Source organism: Ammodytes marinus (assembly GCF_949987685.1).
Source record: "Ammodytes marinus genome assembly, chromosome: 22".
Lineage (NCBI taxonomy): Eukaryota > Metazoa > Chordata > Actinopteri > Uranoscopiformes > Ammodytidae > Ammodytes > Ammodytes marinus.
The window spans coordinates 5,780,754-5,791,165 of record NC_137226.1 but is presented as its reverse complement, the minus strand read 5'-3'; the positions used below and the strand labels follow the sequence as shown (position 1 = coordinate 5,791,165).

General features: G+C 40.6%; 1 protein-coding gene across 1 annotated transcript in view; it reads left to right on the top strand.

The window, feature by feature from the left end:
- The first annotated feature begins 6,381 nt into the window (after positions 1–6,381).
- The window catches only part of sema3c (sema domain, immunoglobulin domain (Ig), short basic domain, secreted, (semaphorin) 3C), a 45,141-nt gene continuing 41,110 nt past the window's right edge, over positions 6,382–10,412 (top strand). Inside the window, exon 1 of the mRNA XM_080051267.1 lies at positions 6,382–6,543. The gene's annotated coding sequence lies outside the window, so the exon portion shown is untranslated. The remainder of the gene's footprint in view (positions 6,544–10,412) is intronic.

Genomic DNA, 10,412 nt, shown 5'->3' with positions numbered 1-10,412 from the left:
TATGCCCCATTCTTCTTTGACCAGAATGCCACCTCCTCTTTCCTAGTTTTTTTTTCTACCATAATATGTGTTGACATCCATTTAATTGCACCAGTCGGGGCCGATCTCCCTATCCTCTTCAAAATCACCAAGTCCACACTCTCCCCTTGAAAGAGGTCCCAAAGTAGTTATTTTGAAACGTCAAAAATTCCTCTCCAAAGACTTGCTGCTGCAATGTATGCAGTATGACCTCAAAGCAAATTTCTGTCTTCCAAGGTAACCTGGCAGGAACAAGCCTCTTTCAAGTGACAGTCGTTGACAACGCTGTCTTTCTCAGCCAGCTAGCAATATGACCCTTTATTCTATATTCCCCCGGCCTTCGTTTCCATTACACTCTACAAAATTCTTCCCAGCTTCCAATGAGGCGTCACTGGTGTCTTTTCCTTTATGGCAAGACATGGCCAGCAAAAACCTAAAAATAAAATGTCACGGTTTAATTTTGAGACTTTTGCTTTTTTGCTTCATGTCTTCAAGTATAAATTAATGGTCCAACGTGTAACAATAGGTTTTTAGGTGTTTATTTATGCAAAATGGCTGATACAAAAATGTATTGTTTTACTGTAAGTTATCAACTGGCAAAGTTTCAGGATGATATCTATAAGTAAAAAAAAAAAAAAAAGTTTTACCCTATTCTCCTGCAGTGTTTCACCCTAGGCACCCAACCTCAGTAGCTAGCATCAGATACTCAACCATCTGAATGGTATCCAACCCTGTCAGCCTTCCAAATACCCAATCTCTGTGGGCGTTGCTGCCTTTTCCAGCATGGCATCTCTAACAGTACAGTCCGGCTCTCGACTACTCTCCCATACCTATCATTCCTAAAACCCTCTCCAGTATTGTGAATCTGCTTCCAGGACTCTCCTCCCAGCAGCTGTCACTCGCCCATATCCAAAAACTGGATCCAAACTCAAGAGTCTCCAGGGCCAATTTTCTCATCGTGTCTAATCCCACAGTGATTAGCTACATCCACACTTAAGAGCCAAACATCGACATAACCACTAGTCTTGTCCTTCACACTGTTTTCTGAAAGTCCCTGAAACCAAGGCCTGTTATTGTGATACTCACTTGAATGTTGGTCAGCCCTTTTAAATCAATTTTTTTAACACATGTTGTTCCATGGAACTAGGGTGCAATTTAGCCACCTCATATTGCTTATTTTTACATTGATCACCAACTCTTCACATTGTGGAAATAGAATAGAAGGGAAAAAAATATTAAGGGGATCCACGTCTTTGGATGAGTTGCCCATAAAACATTTGAAGTATCAAATATGTCAGACTGAACCACCGCGAAATTAGTATAAAATGATGTACGACTAGATTTTCTATAATGTGATGCATACATGAAAAAGGCACATGTGTTTATTGTCAAACATTTCTTTCTAACTTGGAATCTACTTAAGGGGGAAAGCTTAAGGTTGGATGTAATGTTTTTGGAAGTAATCTAGCTGATCCCTTAAGAGAGATAAGTATGATTTAAAGCCGTTCAATGTCTGTGTCAGTAATCAGAAGCAGGCAGAAAAATACTGAAATGACCTTCACAGAACACTGCTCTGTCCGGCTTCAGACATTTTTAATATCTGGAAAATTGTTCAGAAACCGGTAAACATATAAATCCAACATGAGGCCTGCTGCTGAAAACCTTGACCGACTTCTAGTAACAGTGGATGTTTTACGTGGACATTTATTAAGTCTATTATAGGCAGACTTTTAAACTTGTATATGGCGTTCTCTATTAAATGTATTAAGATCTATTATCAAATGTTAAATGCCATCATACTGTGGTGCTCGGTAGCATGCAACTACAGAAGCTAAACACAAGAGGCAGCACGAAGTAGGATACAACTAAATCATGACCAGATTCCATTAGTTCCAAAAAACCTAGTAGGAAATCAGCCATGACAACATGATACAACAGGAATATGCTGTAGATCACGAGATCAGTGTGTGCATATTAACCTTAATCCTGAAATTACTTTTTTACAATCACTAGGGAGATTTTATGTTGGTGTGGTGATCAAGGTGAAGGCCACTTGCCCGAAGTGCAGTCCCCCCCCCCCCCCCCCCAACCCCCCACTCCTAGCATTATTTGATTAAGATGTTGAGTTCAACACAAATAGCTAACTCGTAGTAAATCAAATGTACGAGGTTCTCATTGGGAGGCTATTTATCATGTTTGTTGTTCTGTGCTCCAAGTATTGGCAATGTCATACCAGGTGGGACTGAAGGAGATGGAAAGCAATTGGGTCTTTCCCTGCATTTTGGTATTTCTTCCAGCCATAAGAGGAACTCTTGCATGAATGTGATATGTTAGAGGTATTTTAAATGTATTAACTTCGAAAAAAAATCTAATTTTGCTAAATGACCTGGTATCTTGAGTTTGATTGGTTTTGTCCATCAGGGTTATGTTATTTAAAACTGTTGGTTGAGCTGGCATTTGTTTGATGTGGGAATGGGCAATCATCTCTTTGTCTATGAGTTTTTACTTTGTTTAAGCAATTGTTGTTTTGTACCCTGTGTATATTTACATATGGTGGAAACTGGTAAAAACCAGATCTCAGAACCACTGTTGTTGGTGCCATAATAGACTGACATGTGGGTCTAGTTGTGTTTTAGCTTTGGAAGATCCAGCATTTGTTGGAACAAAGATGCGTGCGGGAACACATTAAATTAATTAACACAGTAATGAGTTCAATAATTGTTTCTTTCTATAACCTTTTCCCATTCTATCTCTACCCTCTGTGCTGGACTTTCTGTTTCATCTGCATAGCCATATATAGTGCACCACCAACGTCCTTCCATTATGTAAATATAACCCCTCTCACAGAGAAAGCCATACACTCCATCTCAATTTTCAGCCCCAGTCACTCCACATTACAGTGCAGAGGCCACCTTAGCGCTGCTGACTCCATCAGTATAGACAGCACTGTACTTGCACCAGTAATGTATGGATTCCAGCTGATGACTTCAGACACCGAGAAAGTTGTGCGGAGACATTTCCCTCAAGCTATTTTGACACAGAGCGTGACTCTGGTAGAATTCCTCACCTCTTTTTGCAGCGGTGGCGAAACCTTTTCGATTAATCTCTCGGAGGGCGCTGTTGAAAGTGAAGGACGCTGCCTATTTCTGTTTAGCATTTATCAGATCTGCCCTTTGGCGCGGCTAATTAGCGATCCCATTCTTCACGTCTCCGCCCTTTTTCTTTTTTTTTCTGCTCGCTTTCACTGTTTCACCAGTTACAAGTGCACACTGGCTGCACAGATGGAATGAAAATAATTATGCAAAAACCAGATCAGCTTCCCTGAATGGAGGGAAAAAAAAATTATTTTTAGAAAACGTATGTGTGGCACACTGATCCGTTACCGCACATCAGGCTAGATAATAGCACAATGCTCCTTGATATTTCAATAATCACCATCGTTAACAAGCTCATTGGGATCTCCTTCTGTATTTAACTAAGTGGAATGTCTACGTCTGCTCTCTTTGCAAGTTTAATGGGTTGTGGATTAAATGGAGCATTTTATTGCTGCCCGAGATAACCTCTCAGTGTTAAACAGTCCATTGATCCCAGTCAGAAAATAGCTGTTAACACTGTCGAGTGAAGTACAGGAGATCTTGTTGTGTCCAGCAATTATGAAATCAAAACAAATATTTCCATGTTGAGTCTGAATTTGTCTACATTTAATAAGAGTTGACTGCTGGGGATCTTTAGTAACTTCCAGAAAAACTGCAACATTCCCTGTTTCCAAAGTGTTTAGTTGTATAGTATACATAAGTAATCTGTAAATAAGGACAATAGGAAACAGATTAATCGATTGTTTAGAGTTGAAGCCTCCAAAAGCTTTCAAATGAACGCTATCATGTTCTCACCAATTTTGGGAAATTATTAAGAATAAGTCATTTGAAAGCTAGGAAACATGCAAACCACAAAAGGACACTTTGGACAGCTCTTCTAATTGTTTAGCTTTCAAGTTTCCTATGTTAGGTTGATCAAGTTTCTCAAACTATTTCACAGTAGCCACATGTGAGCAGTAACTTCAAAGTGAAATACTTCAGCGGTGGTGACAGTTTATTAGTAGGCTTCAGTTGTGACTAGATAATATCTTACCAAGAGCATACATGTGAACTATGGCTATACGGCCAGCATCACAGGAGGGCCACCCCCGACCTTGGCCCTGCGCATTTAATGTCGGCGTGACAAATGCATAACATCTGCAGTGCTAACAAGGGACAGGTTGTTCAAAGATACGGCTGAGAGATCAAGCCAGAGAGAGGAGCATTGTGTGCAAGGCAACCGTCCGACAACACCATAAGCCTTGGCAAATGGGAATTGTGTATCCCACAAGTTGCTAAAACAGACTTTTAACATAATGTTCCAAATATATATTTTTTTATTATTATTATTATTTGTGATTACTAACTGTAAGACATGGTTCCATTTAATCTTGTCTCCTGTCAAACGCAACACCTGCGTGGTGATCCCCGGTTACATTCTTTGGTTCTTCAAACTCGTTCAGTTAATTTACTACTGCGGGCTCTGTCAGGGGTATAGTAAAAAAGATGTACGCCCTTGTCTCTTTTTCGCTTTCACTCACCTCTTTCTATTCTTTTTCCACACCTCCACCAATGATGAGCATGCAACGGGGGAGCGAATGAAAAAAAAACCTTCATCGCTCTAGAAGGCCATCGTGACACTTTAATTGGTGAGGCGTAAATCAGGCTCCATTGTCAGGCAAGAAGGGTAATTATTTCGAATCCCCGCTTTACCTCCCCCATTTTACTCTGTCTGTCAGACACTTTCATCAGTGCCATGACACACACACACACACACACACACACACACACACACACACACACACACACACACACACACACACACACACACACACACACACACCTTCCTTCCCTTTTGATGGCTTAGCTGTGATTTTAGTATTATAGGCTCTAATTCTAAAGTGTTAAATCCTTTCCATCCTTGCTTATGTCTGTAGTCAAGTTACATGTGATGGCTCAGGAGAAAATACAAATGCATCCATTCATTAAGTTGGACGGATCATAAGTTCTATGTCTGGGACGGCTAAACCAAATGAATGTTGCTAGTGGCTAACACATGGTAGGAAATACTTTTAGCATTCAGTTACCCGGGCCAAGCCTTAGCAGTCTCCTGACTCCAATGGTTAGGGTTTGTGTCACTGTTGAGGCTACAAATCTGTAGCTGGAATAGCATTTTGTTTTTTATGTAGGTTTGGCATGGTTTAAGCCCTCTACACAGCAATTTAGCTCCCTGTGCTGAGCAAGCTTTCCTCAATAAGCCCTTTCAAAGCAATTGTGTGTTAACAGTCATTTTAATTTTTTTATTTTTTCAAAAGAGTTGAACATGATATCTTCAGGGGTTTGCGTGCTTCTGGTTTGAAACGGAGCGTGCTGCTCTCACCAAAAGCACATTCACATCTTTTTTTTTTTGGCTGACCACGACGGATGAAGAATGTCCTTTGTTATTACTTTGCGTCACCCCAGATCATGCAATCCATCACTTCTGTGGCTAGACTGCTCATAGGAGGATATATGAATAAGCTGAATGGTAACTTTAAGACAGAATGCATCAGCCAAGAAGAAAGGAATAACTCAACTGTTCCAACACGCTAACTGCGTAGCTCTATAGGTATGGCAATGATCCGTAAGGGATCTGACTCTTGATTGGCCCACAACTTTGGACCAGACTGAAATATCTCAACAACTACTGGATGGATTGCCATGACATTATTGGTACAGATCATCATGGTTCCCCAGATCATTTATCCTAATGACTTTGATGACCCCCTGACCTTTTTGATTGTGCCAACATGAAGTGTATGTTTGATGTTAAGACTTGACAAATCTTTTGAACACACTTAAAACCATCATCTTCCTTTTAAATTAACTTTCACATTAGGTAAAAAAAAAATATTTCTCAAAAACGTATTTTTAACAAAAAAAACTACGTGCAAAAATAATGATATTCCCTTCACCCTTAACTGTACTTTGTGTATAAAGTAAATTTTCATTAAAATCATGGAGGGCATGTTGCATATTTTTAGGAACAGCTATTTGACCTTTTAGCCTGCACTCTCTCTCTCTGTGAGCCACTAGCCCTCCACCTCTCATGTTTTAAGCTGTGCATGTTGAAGTTTGCTGTCTAGTTAACAGAGGGAGGGAGGGAGATCATGGGAAGGGAGGGGTGAGGAGGAGAAGGAGGGGGGGACTTGAGCGGAGAGTGTAATAGGACACTAGCCCTCTCTGTCTTTTCGCTCTCCTCTCCTCTCTCCTGTGCTCTCTCAGTCAAAGCCAGCGCTCTACAGCACTTAGATGGAATAGCAGCATTAGTCTTCTCCCTTGGTGGAAACTTGGAGTGAGACTGGAAAACAAGGTGTTATAAGGCGGATAAAATAACATCCCAGTTCCTGGGGAGCTTTTGTACCTGGCTTTGTTCAAGTGGGACTCGGCACTGGAGGAAGCTCCTGAAAAGGTGAGTCCTGGTCCATGTAATGACTGATCTGGAACCTGTTTGTGTAGGTAGAGGTACAGTCTACCTGCTGTATACTGCAATGCACTGTGGAGGAGCAGGAGGTCCCAGTGTGCAGGGAGAGAGAGGGAGAGAGGTGGTGGTAGGCAGGAGGCTAACAGGTGCAAGGGTCCCACCAGGGAGAACTGGTGAGAATAGCTGGAAGTAAACTCAATCTGACTGCTGTAGAGTCAGCCAATATTTTTTACAAATCTCATTCGCTGCCTTTGTAAATCTTGTGCGATGTTACATCAGACCACTATGACTTGGTTGTTATTTCTCTCACATGCTTTGGCATCTATATTAAATACTTAAAATGTTAACAGAATTGTTTGGGTTCCTTTACTGCAGTTCTGAAGCTGATAAAAACATATAAAGTGAGCAATTCTTAAAACGGTAATTTGGTTAGTTCAGTGTTCCTTTTTTTTTACTTTTATTGTGCCAGAAAAAGGCTTCTGGTTTAAGCTTTAACCGATGTTTCTCTCTTACTATAAAAAGCCCTTTACTTGATACTGGGAAAGAAGATCTTCCACAATCACAAGGTTTGAATGCTGCGATCCCCAGAGTCACATGTTATTTAATCAGTAGGTCTAAATACTTGCGTGAACTTATTAAGTCTGAAGACTTGATCATAGAGACTATACCCACATTTGGCTGTTCTTGGCTGTGCCTGTAAGCCTTGCATGTGTGTGGGAGAGGGAACGTGCGGTTGTAACAGAGCCGCTGACAACTGAATGACAGGGTGTGGTATGACAACCCTGTCTCATCAAATTACGTTCCCAGAGGACTATTCGGCATTCTCAATTACGTTTGACCATTTACGTATTTTGTCCATGATTACGTTTTTATGAACATATTCGGCATTCTCAATTACGTTTGACTGAAAAACGTATTTTGTCCGAAATTACGTTTTTATGAACATATCGCAAACAAGTTCGTTCTCAGCCTAGAGCTGTTCAGGATGCTCAATTACGTTTGGCTACAAAACGTATTGATTACGTTTTAATAAACATATCGCATACATTCGTTCTCAGCCTATTTTTTGCCATTTATTTACCTCTAGGATTATGTTTGGTTGAAGTGTGCATTGTCTGGGCGGCTGCCTGAACTACAGCGCTGCAGGAAATTAATATGTTCCATAGATATGTTCACATGTTTCTTCATTCATTCATTCAAACAAACTGGTGAAGGCAATTGACGTTCCGACATGGCCACGCCCCCTTTGGGTGGAAAACAAAGCGATTTTGACTATAATGCAAAAAATTGCGGTCCAAAACAGCACAAAAAGAAAACGATCAGAGGTAAATAAGTTACAATTTGACCGACAGACACAATGTTAAGATCCTTTACAACTTCTCTGCCAGCTAGATAACGTTAAACTAGACACGGAACTACACAGGGCTGCAGGGAAAATAGGGTGACGTCAGACGCACGCCCCTCTACAAACCAATCAGTATCGAGGAATGCTAAACGAGCCTATCGGCAGCCCTGAGCTAAAAAGATTTCTAGCGAGACCTATGTACTTTATTTTCATAATCTTGATATTGCGAATTCATATGATCTGTCTGAAGTCTGATAGGCTAATTCTCAAGAAATGTTCGGTACACAAATAGGCTACGTGCCAAGCTGTTGATCAACTGGACACAATCAAAGATAGCACACACACACACAGCTGACAAGAGCGCTCCCTCCCTCCCTCCACCCTCCGCCGAGTTTTTTTTCCCAGAGCAAATTTTTGAAGTCAAGGGTTATCATGGTGACACAAATACGTCACACTTCAGCTAGTAAGTGCATAAACATATGTTTTGAAAACATATCTAGCGAGAAATACATCAGAATATCATTATATTCGGTAATTGGGAGTATCTGATCTCTATTTGGTTAGTTTGCTGACGTATTTACCACCGTTGCTATGTAATCCTACATTTCCCATCATCCTTTTTAGGGCTGGGTGGACCCGTTGGACTCCTATCAGAGTGTCTGCCGATTCAGGGCGCATTCCATTTACAATTCAGGGCCTCCGCCGTAAAACCACAAGTCAGACATGTTCACACGGCTGACACTTCCGTTCTGCCCCATCATAATAAAAAAAAACTTAACAGGAAGTAGGTTACATTATTCCCCTCCTCCGAAACGTCCCCGTTTCCACACAGAAACATCATAAGGGCCCTTAGGAATAATGGAACCACTTACAGAAACATGCTGCACTACCAAAAAATTAATAAAATAACTTGAATTGAACACATTCTTTATAGGCCTACCCTAAACCTTAAAGCATGTAGGCTCATTGTAGCCTACCCACTATTCTAGGGAAACTATTTCTGTAAGAAAAATGTGTTTTATAGCCTTTGTGGTTGTATAATTTAAAGTTTCTGATCAAATATGTGGCGGATTATACATGAAATTATAAAACAATTAAATGTACAGTTTAAAATGTCATTGAATAGGCTTCTTGAACTTACTAAAGCAGTACTCTACAATGCGTGTGTGTGTGTGTGTGTGTGTGTGTGTGTGTGTGTGTGTGTGTGCGTGCGTGCGTGCGTGCGTGTGTCACATCTTGTAGCCTACCCTGACAGGGATTTGGTTGTTTTCTTTTAGTTAATGATATCAAATGTTGCTATAAATTGTGCATAGCCTACACATAATATAAAACTAGGTGCATATTGAATGTGAATCCTGCAACTGAAAGTATTTGGAAGGAGTAGGCCAGTTACTCAAATGGGAGTAGTTTAAAGATTGCTTTATTCATGATTTTGACCTTAAAAAGGTAGAATTTTAGGCAGTCTTATGAACAGTGCTTAATCAGTGTTTGCGGTGTGGTGTGGCAGTGTTTATTATTTTCTGCATATGCAGTTGACTCAGTATATTGTCCCCTGTCTTAATGGTAAGTGGTCTTGACGGCGGTTTGTCCACCACACACTTGGCATGATATACAGGTGAAATTTGAATATCGTGCAAAAGTTCATTTATTTCAGTAATTCAACTTTATAGGTGAAAATAATATCTTATACAGACTCATTACATACAAAGTGAGATATGTGAAGCCTTTATTTTTTATAATTGTGATTATTATGGCTTACAGTTTATAAAAACCCCAAATTCAAAATCTCAGAAAATTAGAATATTACATAAAATCAATAAAAAAAGGATTTTAAATACAGCAATGTCGGCCCTCTAGAAAGTATAATCATGCATATGTACTAAGTACTTGGTTTGGGCCCCTTTTGCATGAATTATTGCCTAAATGCGGCGTGGCATGGATGCTATCAGCCTGTGGCACTGCTGAGGTGTTATGGAAGCCCAGGTTGCTTTGATGTGGCCTTCAGCTCGTCTGTATTGTTGGGTCTGGTGTGTATCATCTTCCTCTTGACAATAGTCCATAGTTTCTGAGTTCAGGTCAGGAGAGTTGTCTGGCCATTCATGCAGAGTAGCATGGTCAGTCAACCAGTTACCAGTGGTTTATGGTACCATGGGCAGGTGCCAAGTCTAGCTGGAAATGGAAATTGTCATCTCCATAAAGCTTGTCAACAGACAGAAGCATGAAGTGCTCCAAAATCTTCTGGTAGACGGCAGTGGTGACTTTGGACTTGATAACACAGTGGACCAACAGCAGCAGATGACATGATACCTCAAATCATCACTGATCCAAATTAAATGTTGCGTTTCATTTGGAAATCAAGGTTCCACAGTCTAGAGGAAGAGTGGAGGGGCACAAAATCCAAGGGGCTTGAAGACCACTGTCAAGTTTCAACAGTCAGTGATGATTTGAGGCACCATGTCATCTGATGGTGTTGGTCCACTGTGTTATCAAGTCCAAAGTCACCACAGCTGTC